At 37.9% G+C, this 20,991-nt stretch overlaps 1 pseudogene; it reads left to right on the plus strand.

The window, feature by feature from the left end:
- Positions 1–4,878: 4,878 nt before the first annotated feature.
- Positions 4,879–6,455, plus strand: LOC113094844 (histone H1-like; annotated as a pseudogene).
- The last annotated feature ends 14,536 nt before the right edge of the window (positions 6,456–20,991 follow it).

The following is a 20,991-nucleotide window of genomic DNA, read 5'->3' on the forward strand; positions in this document are numbered from 1 at the left end:
GTTGCCTGTTACGTCGTTTGGGTTATTGGGCTACCTTGTTGAACGCATATCATTATATTTCTCTTTTTTTTTTTTTTTTTTTTTTTTTTAAATATAATTAATTAGTCCAACGAACGGTTCAATACGAATACGCGTATCGTTACACCCCTAATATATATATATATATATATATATATATATATATATATATATATATATATATATATATATATATATTAGTTAAATGAAAGTTTATTAATCGGAAAGCGTGTCCAATTAATTAAAACTGTGAATCCATATAAATTTTAATAAAAGCTTAACAAAAATTATGTCTAGGGTCCTATGAATTTTTTTTCTCAACATATTTTTTATTGTTACCAAATTCTGTTTTAGCATGTCTGATTATTTGAATGCATGAAACAACTTAATTTATTTATTTTATTTATTATTTATTTTTATTTTTTTCTTAAAGTATAGCTTTATGATTTTCCTTCTGTGTTGTGTATTTAATTATTTCTGGTTATCAAATGAAGGCATAAATCCTTAATTTAATTTATTGCAAACTTAATAGGATATACAGTTCTAATTAGTTTTTTCCTCTTGTTTTCTATATTTTAACACTGAATATCATTACATTTTCAGAATAAAACCTATATGAATACATAAACAAAAAGACTTTAACTTTGGAGAGATTTTGGATGGATTAGGAAATCCGATAGTTCGCGGATTAGCCACTATACCAAAATATCTTCATTTACATTTATGCCTTTAGCAAACACTTTTATCCAAAGCGACTTACAGTGCATTCAGGCTATACATTTTTTATTTTATTTTTTTATTATCAGTATGTTTGAATAACAGGACACATTTGAATAATATATATCTGGTTGTGGTTTCCATAATGTGCTTGAGTCATAAAAACTTTTAATTTATCAATTTTTCCATATATATATATTTATATACCTAGTTTTCCATGTGAAACTCAAATGATAATAGAAATTCAGCTCAACATAATATCCATTCAAATAAACATAAAACAAATAAAATAATCTGTTGTTCTTCCGTATGATTACATATCAGCTATTTTTCCATTTCTAAGTGACATGTTGTTCCTTTTTGTATAGTGATTTTTTTTTTTTCACATATTAACTATTCATGTTATGTTTTTTGTTAAAAGGTATTTTATCACTCATTCATACACTATGCACTTATCAGAGTTGTTGGATTGCTTTTCCTTTCACATTAAATGATCCAATACACACTAAAATTATATTTCTTGATTGATTCAATTTAAGAAAGTGATACTAATTGTGAAATGACTCAAATAGTTGTGATTTTCTATTTCACAGTGTGAACAGTAAAATAAATAAATCACTTTTTCCTCAGAGACCTCACTTGTCCTGCAGAGGTTCACAAAAGGCAAGTAGCAGAAATAACTGCAGCAGACAATATCATTATGAAACCAAACACACTCAGGAACAATAAAAAAATCACCAGAGAAACAAATTGTTTTCCATTGTCTTCCAACTTTCATTTTCAGATACATTGGGCTTGCTGATTTGTCTTTGTTACAGCACACCGGTATAATTACATAATTATTAATAATTAAAAGCAGCCTTCATACTACCACTGGCTCTGCACCCATTTACCTAAATTTGTTCAGACTTATGTGCCCTCTAGAAGCTTGCATTCTGCAAGTGAACGTCGCTTGATTGTACCATCCCAAAGAAGCACAAAGTCACTTTTACAGACTTTTAAATTAAATGTTCCTCCTGGTGGAATGAACTCCCCAACTCAATCCGAGCAGCTGAGTACTTGGCCATCTTCAAGAATTGGCTTAAAACGCATCTCTTCCATCTTTATTTGACCCTCTAACTTTAACACTAGGTACATTTGCATAAACCACACTTTAAATAAACGAACAAAACCTATCTAGTGATGAAATGTTTTGTTGTTGTGTTGTGACAAATCTATTTAACTTTTTTTTTTTTCACTTTGCCAATCACACCTATTAATCAGAGGAAGGTTAAAGGATTAGTTCACCCCAAAAGGAGCATTTCCTAATCATTTACTCAGCCCCAATGTCATCCAAGATATTCATGTCTTTCTTTCTTCAGTGGAAAATAAATTAAGTGTTTTGAGGAAAAAAAAATCATTCTTCATATAATGGTCTTCAATGGCAAACAACTCAAAAAATGTAAAGGTCCCATTTTTCATGCCTTTTTGAAGCTTTGATTGTGTTTACAGTGTGCAATATAACATGTTCATGTTTCGCGTGTAAAAAAAACACAGTACTTTTCACACAATTCACTTATCTGTATACCGTCATAAAAAGGGGCTGATGACTTTCTTGTTCTATAAAGTCCCTCCTTCAGAAATACGTAACAAGTTCTGATTGTGCCAGCGGTTCCTGTGTTGTGATTCGACACCAGCTTAGTTTTGAGAAGCAAGTGGGCAGGATTTGTTTTGAAAACCTGGCAATGTTGATCTGAACACACGTGCTGGAGAAGTACTTATAATCACAGGAGCGTTTTTACAGAAGAGATGCGCATGAAAATCGCATTCGATTTTTTGCAAAGCACTACCATCTAGTTAGAAACTGTTAAATGCACCAATCTAAATAATAAAATACACTTACCTGTTGTGGTCCATAAACAACTTCTCCAGACAAAGAGGGAACTGATCCATCATTCAAGAATAATATTTGTGCGAATCTGGCATTAAACTGATTGAGATTGAGGAAGCTGTCCTCAGCAAAATGTGCTGCACATAGTTTTACATGTGGATTATAATTTTCGGGAACCGAGTTAAACATAAATTGTAACCATTGATCTCTAAGTACAGCGTCCCTGGGAAGCCCAAACAAAGCTGATTGGACTCAGAGATGAAAATAACAGCGTTTCGACGACACAGCGACAAATACTAACGCAGCTCTTCCTCTTCTCCATCGGAGCGCAACAAGGTGTGGGCGGAGGTTAGTCAAAAAATGGGACCATTAATTACTTTTCCACAGAGATGTATAGTAACGAAGCAGAACTACTTCACTACTGTACTTAAGTACTAAAAGGCGGTATCTGTACTTTACTAGAGTATTATTTTTTTCTCCTACTTCCACTTTTACTTCAGTACATATTTTCGCTGAGTTTAATACTTTTACTCTGATATTTTTTTATGTGCTGCATCGTTACTCGTTATAATTATAAAAATGTTACGAATCATTCCATTACAAACCACTGCCAGAACTGTAGATGGCAGGTTTGATGAAGCTGGCACATCATTGAGCGAATCAAGCGATTAAGAAGACTGCGCGTGCTGACTGAACTGCTGTGAAGAGAGAGATGAACACCGAGCCGAGCCAGATAATGACTCGTTCACGAGTCAAGAACCGGTTGCATCGGTTCTCGGATGACCAGTAACGTTAGTTCTTTCTGACTGTTCGATTCAATAAACCAGTTGAAGAAAACAGTTCACCGATTCTTTTGCGCTCGACGCAAGAATCGGACGCGTCTGACAGAAACGGTTCTTGACTCGTGAACGAGTCATTATCTGGCTCGGCTCGGTGATCATCTTCAGTTCTCTCTTCACAGCAGTTCAGTCAGTGTACTGTTTGAGTCAATGAATTATTTGGGGATATTGGTTTGTTTTAACTCAGAGGGAGTGTCAGACACATTAGACAAGTTAACAGCTTAATTCATCTGTGGATTCATGCGTATTGGAGACGCGAACTGTTTAAAACGATTCAGTTCGATTTGGTGAACTGTTTCAAAAGGATCCGGTTACATCGAATGATTCGTTCGCGAACCAGATATCACAAACTGCCTTGTCTTTAACTGTCTTACAACAGACACGGAAGAGAAGACAATGCTGAATAAAGTCGTAGTTTTTGCTATTTTTGGACCAAAATGTATTTTCGATGCTTCAAAAAATTCTAAATGACCCTCTGATGTCTTACGGGTTTGAAACAACATGAGGGAGTTATTAATGACATAATTTTGCAAATTGGGCTAAATAACCCTAGTAACCGTTTTTTGTTTATAAGAAGTTACAGTCAAGGAATTGTGATTGTCCTTTAGGTTAATAATTTGAAATAGTAAAAACAATATGTTCAAACTTTTGACTACTTTCTTTAATAACTACATATCACAATACTTCTACTTTTACTTTCAGTACTTGAGTAGTAAATTTTAAAATAGACTACTTGCAATACTTAAGTACAAAAAATGTTGAATACTTTAGTACTTCTACTTAAGTGTGGTGCTTAAAGAGCACTTCAACTTCTACTCAAGTCACTTTTTTGATAGAGCACTTGTACTTTTACTCAAGTATGGGTCTCTAGTACTTTATACATCTCTGCTTTTCCACTGAAGAAAGAAAGACATGAATATCTTGGATGGCATTGGGGGTGAGTAAATTATTTGGACATTTTCAGTTTGAGGTGAACTAATCCTTTAAGTTTAAAATAAAAATGTTTAAATGTAATATATTTTTATCCTGGTCCTTATTTTAAATAGGTCATAAAAGATAAAAAATTATCGATATCGACCGATATGAAACACTTTTATTGTGATACATATTTCAGCCATATCGCCCAGCTCTAATAAGACACATAAAACACAATTAATATTTTCCAAGCTTTTATCAGTATGCAGTTTGGTTGTTTGCAAAATATGTATGTATCATTTTTTTCCCGCAGTGAGATATTTGTATTGCTTTTTCTTTGCAGCTTTCAGGTGCGCATATTATATGAAGACACACAGAATGAAAACAACCTAAATGATCTTTAACCTTTGATCTCTTTTTACTATATATATATATATATATATATATATATATATATATATATATATATATATATATATATATATATATATACTGTATATAATAAATGTTATCTTCTTCACTTTAATCTGTCTAGTAATCGTCTTTCATATCCTAATTTATGGCGCTACAGCCTGATAGAATAACTGTTTACGTCAACGTTAACATGCACTGCTAAAATTACATCTAGCTAACGTTTCCTTCCAACACGTTAGCTCTGCATCTCCTCATAACAAATTTTTTCTTCTCTGTGATCTTTAACGTTGTGTAATTTCTAACAAGTGTACCTGTAAATACAAACACAACACGGAATAACGTTATATGTTAACGGTTTACAGAGTTCATGACCTAAACTAACATTAGCTAACATTATAAGACCGGTACAAACAGCAGTTACACGGAGTACTTACCGGAGCCATTATACCTGGAATCTTGGATGCCGCTGTTAATGTTTCTCGACTTCGGATAGGATTCCTGCAGGATTGTGTAGTTTTCTGAGAGAAGATTTTATGGTGATTTCCCCAAGATTTTACACCATAGAAAGTGCTCCCGCTTTTAAGGCATGTAAGTTACTCATAGATGTGGTCCCGGCCACCCCCTAGAATTGCCATTGTCCGGGAGGAGCGCACAGTCTGTGCTTCAAGCAGGACAAAACAGAGACTGAAGGAAACACTGCACACGTTCCTCAGTGATGACCATCGACCTAAACTGACTTTCAGACTGTTTGCTGGACACACAGATGAAGATTTCAGTCTGTATCAACCTTTTCACTTAAACATGACATCGAATTTACACGAGACTTTGCCCCCGTGACTGCTGCTCGCCTTTGATTCGTTCTGACGGAGACAAAATAAACATTTCCTCGTCGAGTATTTTACTCTCCAAAGAAAGCCAAGAACCTCTGCTTGGTGTTCACTATATTTTTACTGTCTTAAACCACGTCACCCATCCAGATTTGACCAAAATGTAAGAGAACAAAACACAAGCGCGAGGCGCTTCTGGAGGCGCACAGTCGCAGAATGATCTGGTTTCGTCTATAAGGTTCTCATGTCCTGTTTAAGAGCGCGAGCGGAGTGCGAAAGTACATCATTACTGAACAAAGCGTTTGAATGACTACAAATCCATTACTAGAGATGGCAGAAACCGCCCCAGCCGCAGCCGCCCCGCCGGCCAAATCGCCCAAGGAGAAGTCCACCGCTAAAGCCAAGAAAGCAGGTCCAGCTCTCGGTGATCTGACCGTTAAAGCCGTGTCCGCATCCAAGGCGAGTAGCGCCGTGTCTCTCGCTGCTCTGAATAAAGCTCTCTTTTTTGAAGATCAACAAGAAGGAGACCGAGACCAAGAAGAAGCCGGCGAAGAAAGCAGCTCCTAAAGCCAAGAAGCCCACGGCCAAAAAACCCGCTGCTGCCAAGAAGCCCAAGAACGCAGCGGCAAAGAAGCCCGCCGCTAAGAAATCCCCAAAGAAGGCCAAGGAACCCACTGCTGCCGCTAAGAAGGCCACGAAGAGCCCCAAGAAGGCGAAGAAGCCCGCGGCGCCCAAGAAAGCAGCCAAGAGCCCCAAAAAGACCAAGGCCTCCAAACCCAAGACAGCGAAGCCTAAAGCTGCCAAGCCTAAAAAGGCAGCTCCCAAGAAGAAGTAAAAACCTGCTGTTTTATTCCACAACGGCTCTTTTCAGAGCCACCCACAAACTCGAAAGAAAGAGCAAAACTCTATCTACACTTTATTTGTGGAAGTGAATTATGAGAAGTGTATGTGAGGTTACCTTGACTCACAAATCAAGAACTCACAGTTTTTGTGGTTATTATATTAAAAGCTTAAATCCTGACACTGACAATGTCTTTAGGTCTGTAGACTTGGCTTCACTCGTTGATGAGTTGGTTCAGGCGCACATTCACTTCTCTCTGTTTGGGGTTGACGTGCCGTAGGGTGGCACTATCCAGAGAGTTGGCCAGGTGTCTTTGTAGCAGGTCAGCTGGCATGGTGATGGCGTAAGACAGCACAGTTAACACTAGGCTTACGGGTATCATGTATGGTGGGGTTTTACTCATGGTAAGGCTGTCAGTGGAGGAGCTAACCTCCCACAGCATGTCTGTTGTTAATGCTGTAAACAGCTGAGTCTGGGTAAAGTCCTTCTGGAAGACAGTAAACAGTGGTTTCAATGAGTTTACGGTCTGGTTCGCTGCATTGACACTGGACATAACAATGCTAAACATTCTGCCGGCAGCAGCGGCTCTGAGCAAAGCTCCCGGGAACTGTTTGGAGCGGTCGTGATGTCCACTAAACTCCATTTGTGTAACAGTCACTTTCTCATGTTGGCTGAACATGTGTTTGACATCGGCCTCAGTGTGAGTGAGGGAGTCATCTCTCCATCGGATCCCTGTACAGCTGTACAGCTGTTTGGTTACAGTGCTGGGGTAGTGTGCCCTGTCGTCGGTGATCAGGAGTCTCAGTGGTCCTCTCTTTGGCTGACAGCACAGCACGGCAAACCACAGCAGCATCCTGGTACAGATAATAGGGAGATAGAGAGAGAAAGGGGAGAAAGAAACAAACGAGGGCTGTCGTTGGTTGGACAGGGCAGCTTCTTTGATTAGTGGGCGGCGACTGGGTTTAGCTCGCCCTCGCCCATGTTTTGCCACATCTTGCTGCTGGCATGACACTTGCCTCAGTGTTTTGTCAGTGGCTCTGGTGCTGCGTGGCGCAGCACATGCTGCGTCATGTAAATATATTGGCATTATCCCCCTTTTGCTCCGTGGCATTACAAGCCCTGGCATTGTGATGTCAGACGGTGCACAACCCACAATATTGTTCTGTGCACGCAGCATGTTTTGTGTATCTTGCAGTGGTCTGGGGCGTTGGTTGTCAGTGACTGTAGACTGGTTGCCAGGGTGGATGGAGGGGTCTGAGAGGTGGTAAAGCAAAGTCATTATGGAGGTTTCAGAAGCCCGCATGTCCGCTATGTTGGTCTGTGTAGGCAACGGAGCCAGCGTAAGCGATTCTGAGGTAGGCAGTTAGGCAGAGCTAGTAAAGTTCTTATGCTGTGTGTAATCACTTCAACCTTGAATGTGGGTGGGTGGGTTGGGAGTGACCACAGAATGTTATTCAGTGTGCCAGTTTTGGCAAGGGTGTCAGTTTGATCTTTTAAGTCCTTGTCTAGACTTAGTAGCTTCGAGTGTCCTTTTAACTTCCTCCAGTACACGGTCACATTGTGTGTTTTTGTGATGTTATCACATTGCTCGAACAGGTGTTGGTGTTTGACATGCTTGTTGTTTGCAAGTGTGAGTCCGAGTTCCACACATTCAGGTGAGGATTGGAAGAAACCCAGCGTGTGGTTTAAGGTTTGACCACATTGCAGGTTGAGCCGAACAGCGACCCCTTTGGTGTAAGCTGGTACCACCGTACCCTGTTTGTTGACTAAGGTACAGAGGCTTGAACTTGAGCTTGTCGTTAGGGTGTTGTACTCATGGCTGGCTGCTGGGGTTCCCGTGACCTCTGTGACCTGACCGTCTGGCTCTGTGGGAGTTCCTGTGACCTCTGTGACCTGACAGTCTGGCTCTAGCTACCTGTGTGGCTGGAGGGAAAGAGGTTCTCGCACTTGAGAAAGGGTTTTAGCTGTTTGAAGTTCAGAAAAGGGTCAAAGTGGTTTAGCAGGTCTTTGCCGATGAGAAATGTATGAGTGTTCATTGGTGAGACATACATGGGATGTACTAGCCTCATCAGAACGATTGTCAGGTGAATGGAAACAACCTGTTCAAACCGGATGTCATTCTGTCTGTACGCCTGTACATTCAGTTCATAAGTTTGAGGTGTAAGAGTTCTGAAGGAGAGGATGGAGATTCTGACGCTGATTATATCCTTTCTTCAAAATATATTATCTCATTAATATTGTGTAATTATTAATCAAGTGTTTGATCAGTATTTAACCTCCAAGATTGTTGTATGATGTGATTAAATGAAGAAAGCCATCTATATACTATAGATTGATGCATGCTTACTCAGAAACATATTATTTCTTCCTAGAAGTGTCAGGTTTTACATGTCATGAACATGTGTGTGAGTATTCTTTTTCCCTAGGGTCACAAGGTCAGCTAAAAAGGACCAGAGGGCCTCTTCTGTGTGCTATGAGGGAGACATGCAGTACTCTAACATGTCCAAATGTACATTAGATATTAAGAACTGTGTTTTATCCTGTATTCCTATTCTTCAAGAATAATGTCAGCCTGCTTTGTGTGTGTAACCAATCGTAGTGATAAGAAGACTTGCCAGTGCTAGAGATCCTTGGGAATAAGCATGTAAGGGCTGTGTTTGTGTGTGTGTGTGCATGCCCATAAAGTGATGCGGCCGACATTGCTGGATTCCAGACCTAGGATGAGGTGTCTTCTTCAACCGTGCTGACGCCTGCTATAATCACTGGAGTTATGCTGAAGATGTATATGGCCATATGTGAAGATTGTCTAAGTTTATCTAGGTTTTGGAACCAATCAGATTGCTGCTGACCAGTGCTTTGACGCAACTTAAGTCTTCTGTCTGGACTATAACTATGACTGATTTTGTATTGTACGGCAGACCAGCTTACGAACTCCTGCGAGAGTATTGATGCTGACTTCTGCCGATGAAACTGCACACTATTTCCTTTAAGTAAAATTGTTATTATTAATTGAATTCATCTCTGACTCCTGGTCTTCATTACGACAACACCTGCTCCTTGAGTTTTGAACTGTTATCCCCAACAGTTCGATCTTGTCTCTTAGCTTCAAATTGGAGTCTTCTGAAAAGGTGAGATGAGATCACCGTCAGGTTTAATCCTGTGTCGATCAGGTCTTCCATGCTGACTCCTTTTGGGTCCACCCCCTTTTTGACAAGGCTGCCCAGGAATGTTGGCATCAGGGCAGGTGTGACGATGGATGGGTGGTAAGGACCGGTCTTGTGTAGCTCGCCGCGAAGGCAGGTAGTCAAAACAGCATTTTCTGGTACCTTGTGTTTGTGGTACCTGGTGTGAGGACCTGTGCTGTCTCATTCAGGGTGTGCAGCTGTCAGCTGTGGAGCTTGGGTGATGTTGTCACCTTGTGCTGTGGCAGTTAGCTCTGTGGTCTGTAGATGACGGGCAGTGTTCTGGGTGCTTGGCTCATCTTCCTTGTGAGTTTTCATGTAAAGACGCTGTTTCAGCACCCTCAGGATCTCTGCTGTCTCAGACGTGGCTGCACTGTGTTTTTCTGACGTGGGCTCAGGATTGAGCTTACCAGTGTCATGTCGAGAGTGGTTCCACTGCCGGCTGTCGGGGCTTTGTGTCCTGGACGGTGGGGATCAGCTGTTTTTGGGTCGCCGGTCCCAGAATCGCTCGCTCTGGTGCATTAAACGAGCACCACCACGATTGTGTTGCCCTCTGCTGGCTTGGAACGGTATTGATTCTCTGTGAAAATGTCTGTGACTGTGGTGTCTAGGGTTAACTCCAAGCAGTGCTCAGAGACAGAGATTTTGGGATTTTTCACAGTCTTTTCACAAATAGTCTTTTGCTTGGTGCAAGCTTTGTGGGCCAAGTTCTGTAACTCTTGTGTAGTCCTGTTACGTGGACACGCTGGGACTCTGAGATGAAAACTCCAACTGGCATGTAGGTTTAGGAGGAACAGAGTTTTTATGTTGACATCCTGTTCCATACCTGGTTCGTTGCATGCTCCGAAGTAGGCTTTTCGTAGCTGACTACAGAAAGTCTGTGGGTTTTCAAGTCAGCCCTGTTTGAGGTCCATAGCAATAAGGAGCTCCTGGTCTGATTCTGGATCAGAGAATTCAAAAATCAAAGTTTGTAGCAGTTGCTGGTAGTACGCTTTGACAGTCTCTGGTTGATTATCCAGAAAGCAATGCACATCACGGCTGGACGTGATTTTCAACAGGTACAATGTGTTCACATCTGTCCCGTTTGTGACAGTTTGCAAATGAAAGTCAATGGCTTGTAAAGGAGCATGAACGTCCTGTCCTCCTGCAGGATCTGGATTGAACGTAGGGATGCTTCTGGCTAGCTTGTCAAGTTGTCTGTGAGCCGTGCAGGGTTTTGTGGCATGCGTTCTCTGGAAGGGTTCTCTTCCCTCCGTTGTTGACAGGTGTTCTTGTTAGCTGGCTGGTGATTTCTTGAGCCGTGAGCTTACACCCCCTTTTTCAGCTCTGGGTTCTTGGCTGAAAGGGTTGGAGGGTTGGAGGGCTGAAAGGGAAACTTTGTGGTGTGCGTTTCTCCGATCCAGCCATCTGTAATCTGTGAGATTGTCTCAGTTCTGTGTGAACAGTGTCAAGTTCATCTTGGAGCTCGTCTCTCTGCAGAGTAAGCTCGTTGATTTTATCTCGGGCCGCTTGCAAGTGTGTTTTGCAGGCCCAGGTTTTATAGTCTCGTTCTTTCAGTTCAGTCTCTGCTCTTTTTAAGAGAGCGTCACCTTGCTGGAGTTTTTTGTTGAATTCTTTTCTGGCTTCTCTCTCCAGCTGTTCTCTTTGATCTGTGTCGAGGCGAAGATCTTGCAGGGCATTGTGAAGTCTTTCAACTCCTTTCTGTAGCTCTGGATCTGTGTCGTCCTCTTTCTCGCGCTGGTTCTGGGTCTCGAGGAGGAGCTGATCAAGCAACCTGGTCTCACAGAATTCCGTGAAATGTCCACGGGTCCTTAACTCAAAATCCGTGAAGCCATCACGGAATTGCCCCAAATTCCGTGACCCGGCCACGGATATTTCTCCAACGCAAGTCAATGACACTGACCTCCCGTGATCCACACACGGATACCCGTTTCAATGACGGAGTACAGAACTCGCTGAACGGACGTGCTTTCTCATTTGGAAACGCAACATTTGAAGTATTTGTTTCTTTTCCAATATCAAATGCCATAATGACATTAACCAGACAGCTGTTGTAGTTATTGCATTGTCCTGTCATCATAAAAAATTACGTTTGTTTCAGTTACAAAAGTCCCGTGATGGCACGTACCTCCACAACCTGACCTCACTCACTTGTTTAGGAACTTACAAGCTTTTCGTCGACACTGTTGCAATGGCATGTAATTAACTTTGTTAATTGTTTCTCGTCCTGTCATCATAAAATCCAGTTTGATGGCGTTTTACACACATTTTGGCTATAGTCAGAACTAAAATCTGTGATAGGAGCACGGAGTGAGTCTGTGTTTAGATCACGGATAACTCTAACGCAAGTCAATGACACTCATCTTCCGTGGTCCGTACACGGATCGTTTCAGTGATGGAGTACAGACCTCACTCAATGGACGTGCTATCTCATCTGGAAACGCAACATTTGAAGTATTTATTTTTTTCAACACCAAATACCATGACCAACCTGACTGTTATTGTAACTATTGCATTGTCCTGCCATCATACAGATTCACTTTGATTCTGTTAGCCTAACTAAAATCTGTGATACGAGCACGGAGTGAGTCTGTGCTGAGATCACGGATAACTCTAACGCAAGTCAATGACACTCTTCTTCCGTGGTCCACACACGGAAACCCAGTCTCACGGCAGTTCGTGATTTTGTCACGTAATTTAATCTATTTATTCGTGGCAGGCACACGTTTATTTCCTTATTTTCATGATTGCAGCACGTTTTTTTAAACTAATGCATTTCAACTGGAGGCATCTTTCGTGCATCAGCACAATATTTTCTGATTAATTATTATTATTATTATTTAATTTTTCACAGGACAACAGAAGAAACTCACTGAAACTTGAAAAAAAAATCGGAGCTTAACTTACTGTACAAAACTGAGCAACATACTGTATTGCTGATGACAAAAACACATTAAAACTTTTTTAGCTGTAAAATGCGCAATGGTTCTTTTTTTACTTTTTCATTGATTTTTATTTTTTTCATAGGCCTAGATTTAATTCAATATAATTCAATATCAAGTCCTTGGCACATAACTGTAACACATTTTCACATTAAGAAACAATTTAGTTTAAATAAAAAGAACAAAAAATATATACAAATAAATAAATAAATTATTTATTAGCGATAGGCCTACAGATTTATTTTTTTTTAATTTATTTTTTATTTTTTTACTTTAGACTTTAAAGTTAAAAGTTTTTATTAAGGCTATTGTAAAGGCTTCTTAAAAATGATGTCGCTGATGAGATCGCTGTCAGATTCTGTGATATGAATGTCCGCTAATGGGTTTAGAATGAGCCCCGCTCGGCCCGTGTTCTGGCTTACTGTAATATTTCACCTGTAATAAGACCGAAATAATATAATTAAAATAAAGAAATGAATGAATACATGATAACATCTAAATAAATGTTGATAGATTTAGCGTTATAGTTTTAAAAATATTAATAAACAGCAAATCAACACAGAAAGACCTAAATAATAATAATACATAATTAATAAATAGCGCCGCCCCTCCCACTACGCGCATCACGCGCTGTGCGTCAACCCCAAAGCGTCAAAAACTGAAGCGTGGTCAAGCGCCTCTAGCGTCACTGACATGAGATGTTTATCGCTTTGAAATCACGTTCAAGAAGTCTCATTCAGCACACATCGCGATACTTTCCATCAGTTTGCAAGAGCCGCAGGTTGGGTGAGTTATACAGTCTATGGTGAGAAGTAGTAAATATGCTATTTTAATGCCTGTCCTAAAACGTATTCTGTCTTCTTTATTAATCAGATGAGCGCCTTATGTTTACTCTCTGTATTACATCGGTCATCCGAGGCTGTCTTTGAGTTTCATTGTGTTTAACTAAATGAGCACAGCTGCTAACTGGTTAAACTCTATCGGTCACGTGACGTGCCACAGACCTGGGATCCGTTTTATATTCATTTCAGGTTCAAAGATGTAAGTTGTATTTGTAGTAAAATCATGGTAACCATGACACCTACAAAAGTAGGTAAAACCCAGTAAACAAGACATTTACCATGTTTTTTTTTTTTTTTTTTTTTTACCACAGTAACTGTAGCTTTACTGTAGTATAGTAATAGCACATTAGTCCCCAAATTAACTATAGTTGTACCACTGTAATGGTAGTGTTTTAATCTGCTTTTATATGACATTTCACAGTAATCACATTTACTGTACCATGCTTTTAATACCTTTTTTTTTTTTTTACATTAAAAAACATTTTTCCCATATTGCAGTTCAATTCATATTGGTTTATATCTTAAATATTTTGCTCACAGATCACTATTAACATTCTGTATATAATTCTGTTTTATTTTCTTTCCCCTTGTATTAATTTTTTAGCTGAAAAGACGTAAAGTAAGCAGTCACCCCAGTGGTGTTTGTGGAGAGGTATTCCTTCAGAAATGGAGAAGACAGAAAGCTGCAGAGGCAGGTTGGTCTGTGATAGTTTGTCCCTTTTATCAAACATTCCTGTTGTTATCATTTGCACAGCATTTTGTTGTTTCTTAAACTGTTGTACAGTCCAAATACCCACACTTGCCATCTTTGCACATTTCCTTTATTTGGCCCAAGTGAGCATGAAGATCACAATGTGTGTCGATCTTAACATGACAAAGTTCGTTTCAACTTTGTATTTTAAAAGAAACTTCTAAATGTCTTTTCAATAGTCCCTATTAAAGATGACAATTTATTTTGTGGTGCTTCTAATTAAGTGATAAAAAGAAGTTACAAATGATGTACAAAATAAATATACTTTTCTGTGCACCAAGAAAACATGCAACACTTTGTTTTACTACTAAATTAGTCTCAATTTCTAATTATTATTATTAATATTTCACAAACATTGGAAAGTTGCGTGACCTCCTGTGAGATCTCTGCAAAAAGTCTCACATTAATTCCAAAACATGATGCATGATGGGATACACTAAGCGTTGTATAGCGCTCCGGAGCAGTATTGGAGAGGTTTAGTGTGTGTTAAGGACACCGTGCTTTGGCATTATTAAGACCGGGGACAGTCTCATAGTCACGTACACACACTCTCAAGTGAATAAGACCTCAAGTGTGGGTATCTGGAAAGGGGAAAAGTCTTTAAAATGATCCCTAAATACAGTCGCACGTCAAAGTCTTAATAATTCACTAATTCAATTTAACACTTGTATGATATTGTACAAGCCCCTGGACAATCTCATCTGACACTATCACAATATTGGAAAATCAGTTGCCCCACACAGTCAGAAAGTTTATATTGTTCATTGGCTTCTCATTAAATTACTTTAAATAAGCCCCATCAGTTCATGTTCCCACTATACGTGATCTCCATGACTAGATATTGCTATTAATGACTTGCTTTTAATAATGGATGCATTTAACATTTAATTATACAGCATCTTTGCAGATTATGCTTTCATGGTCTAAAAAAAACACAGTAATGTTGCATTTAATTACATAATATTTCTATCCTTTCTGTCTTACAGGATTGTTTCCAGATAACACTGTAGATCTCCCTCATGCACAAGGACTCACCCCCCCCCCCCCCCACACACACACACAGAAATGGTTCCTGGATCAGTGACTCAAGACTTTGCAGTGGTTTGATTTCTGCAGAAGATGTAACTTTGTTTTAATTAACCTTATAATGATACATTGTGACCTTCCAGCAACCCATATACTGTACTGTACACAGAACCAGTGATGACAACAATAGTTAAAAAATAGCATTTATCATATTGATAAAGCATTGTGTTCTCTTTGTCAAGCTTCATACAGTAAACTTTACTTCTGGTGCTTTTATCATAAAAAAGCTTCAGTTCTGATCAGGAGTTTTAGTAAAGGACATATTCATGCACAGCAATCCCCTAGTTCCAGTCATGAAGTGAATGATGTTATTGTTAAAGTTATATTTCTGCATTTTTATGTAGCAGGTGTTTGTTTTCCTGAACACTTTATCTTTCTTCCATTGTTCGGACAATCAGTGTTTACGTGATGCTCTGCTGATTGAGTTTTATAGATGATATTGCACACTTGACATGCATGTCTTCATGATGTTTTTTTGTGAGTTTGAAACATTAAGTGTTGTATCACTTTTTGGTCAATAGAATCTTTTAAGAAAATGTATATTTTTACGGTGTTCTCTGAAAGATATATACCATATTTATAATGTTTTGTTTTTTAATAAAAGAATTTGCACACTGAAAATTGTTAATGTTTACAACATAACTGCCTTTTTTTTCTTCATAGTTTTATTCTTTAAAAACGAGCTTGGTGACAGTGCAGTAATATGCACACTTTGTCTTTAAATGAGTTTGACATATCTATAAATACTGGAAAACTCTTACAAAATTATGTATGTTCATTATGCTTTATTTCAGTTTTTATTACTAGAGATTAATTGGTAAAGCAAGGCAAATCACAGAAACAAATTTAAATAATTTAATAACTTAATAATTTAACTCTTTACTTTTTATTAGTAAATGCTCTTGTCTTTGGTCAGGAAAAAATTTATCTTTTAAATTGAATGAAATGAATCTATTGGTTAGATAAGATACAACTGTGACTGTGCAGTTCACATCACGTGTTGTACACACACATGTACACATCGATATTGCCAAATTGTTGTCAAGCTGAATAACAATAATTTCTGTATTTGCATTATTGTTGGAAGAAGGTGTAGACGTTAATAAAACACTATCTAATAGGTGGCAAATTTAATTTATTGTTAACCAATCTATCCCTTTAGCCGAAAACGGAAAACAGCGTTCATGAATGACAATAAATGGTTAAGGAAGTGTGATGACGCTGCTCAGCTTTGATGTCATTGGCTGTGAATGTCCCTTGTCATCGCAGGACTGTCTGTGGTTGGATTATCTTTTAATCCATATTAAACAGCGGATCATGTTACAAAAGTATGTTTTGCTGCTATTATCACATTAGTAAATATATTAAGTCAACATTGGGTGTTTCTATGTTGAGAAAAATCACCTTTTTACAGAGATCCTAACACTAACCCTAAGAATAACTTCAATGAACTACAAAAAACAGCGCCTAGTATTCCCTTTCCATAGATAGAACGATGGAGGCTTATGGGTAATGTAGTTTAAAAAGTTTTATTAACGAAATGAAATAAATAATATATTGAATGGTAAACTAGACATATAAATATGTTCACTGTGTAAACCACTATGATATATTTGAGAGGCATGGTGAAATTTAGTATTTTAGAGTATGCAATATGTAAAATGCCTTTATGCCACCTTTCCATTCATTTCTGAAAACTGTGCCCAACATTATTTTATCAGCATAGCATAAGTAGTAATCATGCTGATTTTCGCTTTGATATGTTAATTGGACTCTGATTTACAGCCATTTGAAAAGTACAGTTTTTGGCTCTTCCGGGGGGTGCTACTGGGCCCCTGGGGGTAGAAGGGCAGTAAAACCTACATATATGTATTCTCCTCATCATGGACAACAAACTGAGCTGAGTCACATTTATATCTGACAGTTTTCACAGTCCTCTGTTTTCTAATTCTTACATCATTGCTATTATACCTTTTGACAGGACATTGTGAGGCTATCTGATGAAACATTGAAAAATTAGAAAGAAATGATTTAATAATGAAAATAATAGATTATTTATTTGATTTTTGAAGTAAACATCAATAAATATAATGGATGAACCTGCAACAACATGCCATTATCTATTCCCCACTCTTAAGCAGTAATCAAGGACAATGTATACACTTTGTGATACTTCACTATTACACAAGGACAAATTCATTCATATATATATATATATATATATATATATATATATATATATATATATATATATATATATTACTAATAACTAATTAGCAGAAATCAGTGTAAAAATGTCCTCTCACCCCTGTATCTTGCTGCTCAGGTGCTGGACATCAGTAATGTGTGTGCTCTTGGTTTTAATGCAGTACAAGATCCACGTTGATCATTCCTGCTACATTCTCAGTTATCCCTCAAGTGTTTGTAACTATAAAGCCCATGGCACCATCTTGTAATGCAAAATAATTAATCTCGTAACTCCCTTTCTTTCACAAAACAATTGGCATTGGTTACTAAATATAAACAATAATAACTTTCTGGTGTACTGATGTCCCAGATGTCATTAATCTGATCAAATATTTTTATGTCTTAAGTAAAAAATAATCCCAATAATGATTATGTAGTTTTTCCAAGTCTAAAATAAACACATATGAGCCTACCTAGTAAAATGATGTATTTAACAAGAATCTTCAGAACACAATATTCGTCATATTCATTTTATTGAAGCATAGACTATAAAGATGATAAAGTAGCATCAAGACAAATAAGATTCAAGGAAAATAATTATTCATAATCAAAAATACATTAACCTCATATATTAATCAGTTCACACAGATGAGTGATGAAATGTCCTTAAAAGTCCCAGTCCCATCCAGTCAACTGTGATACAGATCATGTGATACATATAAGACATTTGATACTGTTTCAGAAAATAATGATTCCTTATCAACACATCTAAACTGGTTTCATCGTGATCTTCTCTCGTGTCTGGAAACAGCTTTTGGTTGATATCCAGCACTGATGTGGTGTAGCTTGTTCTCAGCCAGAAGATTAGATTAGATTAGATTCAACTTTATTGTCATTATGCAGAGTACAAGTACAGAGCTAATGAAATGCAGTTAGGATCTAACCAGAAGTGCAAGAATATAGTGTTTTATATACATAAAAGTGCAGAGTAAGTAAAGCTTATGATATACAGAATGTACAGTGGAGTTGCTATATACAATATTGATCAGAGTATATACAGAATATAAATATGAATTTAATGTAGGGATTGTATGTACATTATGAACAGAGCAAAGAAGAATTATATATACATTATGAATAGCAGGAACTTGAGAACAGTGGTAATAAATACAGTTGAATGAGTGTGCAAAAGGATAGTTTAACAATTATATGCAAAATAATAGTAGTGCAATTATATTTATTGTAGAAATAGTTTACTGTGCTTGTACAGTAACAGCTTTAGACAGTTTATAGTGTAATGGATTTAACCATGTGCAGTCTGTGCAAAATATGAGTAGTGCAATACATGTATGTAAAGTACTGTGACCAGTGCAGTAAAAGAGCAGGTGCAGGATAGATTGGTGGTGTGGTGTTCAGGAGTGTCACAGTCTTGGGGAAGAAGCTCTTCCTGAGTCTACTAGTTCGAGAGCGTAGGCTTCTGTAACGCCTGCCGGATGGATGGAGGGTGAAAGGTCCATGGTTAGGGTGAGAGGCATCCTTGATGATGTTTCTTGCCCTACCCAGACAGCGCTTCTGATAAATGTTCTCTATGGAGGTTAACTGGGTGCAAGTGAGATCTCCCAGTCCTAAGATCCCAGACCTGGTCAAAGTGAAACAAACAATCCAGATGAAGTTGTTTAATGGACATAGAGCTTCATCTTATGTTCTGTGTGATTTTCGCAGGGTGAGTAACTATGACCCTTGTAGTACTGTACACTTACCATTCTTCAAGCTGTTTTAAGATCTTTTGAGAAGCTTTTTTCTCTGAAGACAATTTACCACATCCTCTTCTTTCACTCCTTTCAAGAGCATCACTTGGTCAAAACCCCTCGTTTGGTTTGATGAGATCATCTGTACAAAGTAAAATTGTTAAAATACTGCAATAAACAATTTCATTATGCAAGAATTTAGAAAAAGTTACAGAGGCAAAGGACTTGCTCATGAGACTCCATTAGCATGTGTAGTTCTCAGAGACTCTAGAATTCATCTTTTGTTGCAGTAAATGTGTTTTCTTCCTCTAGAATCTTTCTCCAGAGCTAATGACTTCTCTCACAAATGTGTTTTAGTCTGTGCAGTGTAAGGCTTTGCTCAAACCAATCAACTATCAATTCACAATTTATAACACAACATTCACAAAACAGTGAGATAATATCAATTGGTGTTTATATCAATTAAACCACTTTTATGACACTTGTATGCTTTTAAGAATAACAGGTGGTGTTTTTTTAAAACTTTAGATTAAAAATGTTCCAGTCAAACTTTGCTAACATGCTATAATTATTATAGCTGTATCAAAAAAATAAAATAAATATAAAAACATTGGAAAGAATAATTAACGGCTGACATGACCAGTCCTGTGAGAGATCATCATAAAGTCCTGTAACACAGCATTGCTTCAACACACACATACCAAGGACTTCTGTTTTGCTTGAGCACAAGATGACCATCTTCATTTCTCATCCTGAGCAAATCATTTCCTTGGTCTTCCTTCCTCCTTCTGTGAACAAGATAATCTTACTCTGTGTGCAATGAGCAATATTGCTCATTAAACATATATTAAGTTAATTTAAAGTAGATTCAGACCAGAGCATTTGATGAGTAAACAAATGTACCTGGGAAGAGCTGATCGTGGCAAGAGTCGTTGAGACTCAGTAATAGCTCTTTTAGTTTTTAGGAAGGTTTGTGAGGGTTGGCTCCCCAAAAACTTCTGAAAAAGAAGAACAGCATTATCTGCAAACAATCCTGTAAGACAGAAAGAAAGGAAATATTATTTCATTACATGCAACTTATACATTACTATATACTTTAACTTATACATTACTTACATACATTATTTTTTAGACCATGAAAGCATTAGTGAATTATTAAGACTTTGATGTGCGACTGTATTTAGGGATCATTTTAAAGACTTTTCCCCTTTCCAGATACCCACACTTGAGGTCTTATTCACTTGAGAGTGTGTGTACGTGACTATGAGACTGTCCCCGGTCTTAATAATGCCAAAGCACGGTGTCCTTAACACACACTAAACCTCTCCAATACTGCTCCGGAGCGCTATACAACGCTTAGTGTATCCCATCATGCATCATGTTTTGGAATTAATGTGAGACTTTTTGCAGAGATTCACAGGAGGTCACGCAACTTTCCAATGTTTGTGAAATATTAATTATAATAATTAGAAATTGAGACTAATTTAGTAGTAAAACAAAGTGTTGCATGTTTTCTTGGTGCACAGAAAAGTATATTTATTTTGTACATCATTTGTAACTTCTTTTATCACTTAATTAGAAGCACCACAAAATAAATTGTCATCTTTAATAGGGACTATTGAAAAGACATTTAGAAGTTTCTTTTAAAATACAAAGTTGAAACGAACTTTGTCATGTTAAGATCGACACACATTGTGATCTTCATGCTCACTTGGGCCAAATAAAGGAAATGTGCAGATGGCAGTGTGGGTATTTGGACCGTACAACAGTTTAAGAAACAACAAATGCTGTGCAATGATAACAACAGGAATG

This window comes from Carassius auratus, unplaced genomic scaffold (assembly GCF_003368295.1).
Source record: "Carassius auratus strain Wakin unplaced genomic scaffold, ASM336829v1 scaf_tig00215446, whole genome shotgun sequence".
Taxonomy (NCBI): Eukaryota; Metazoa; Chordata; class Actinopteri; order Cypriniformes; family Cyprinidae; genus Carassius; species Carassius auratus.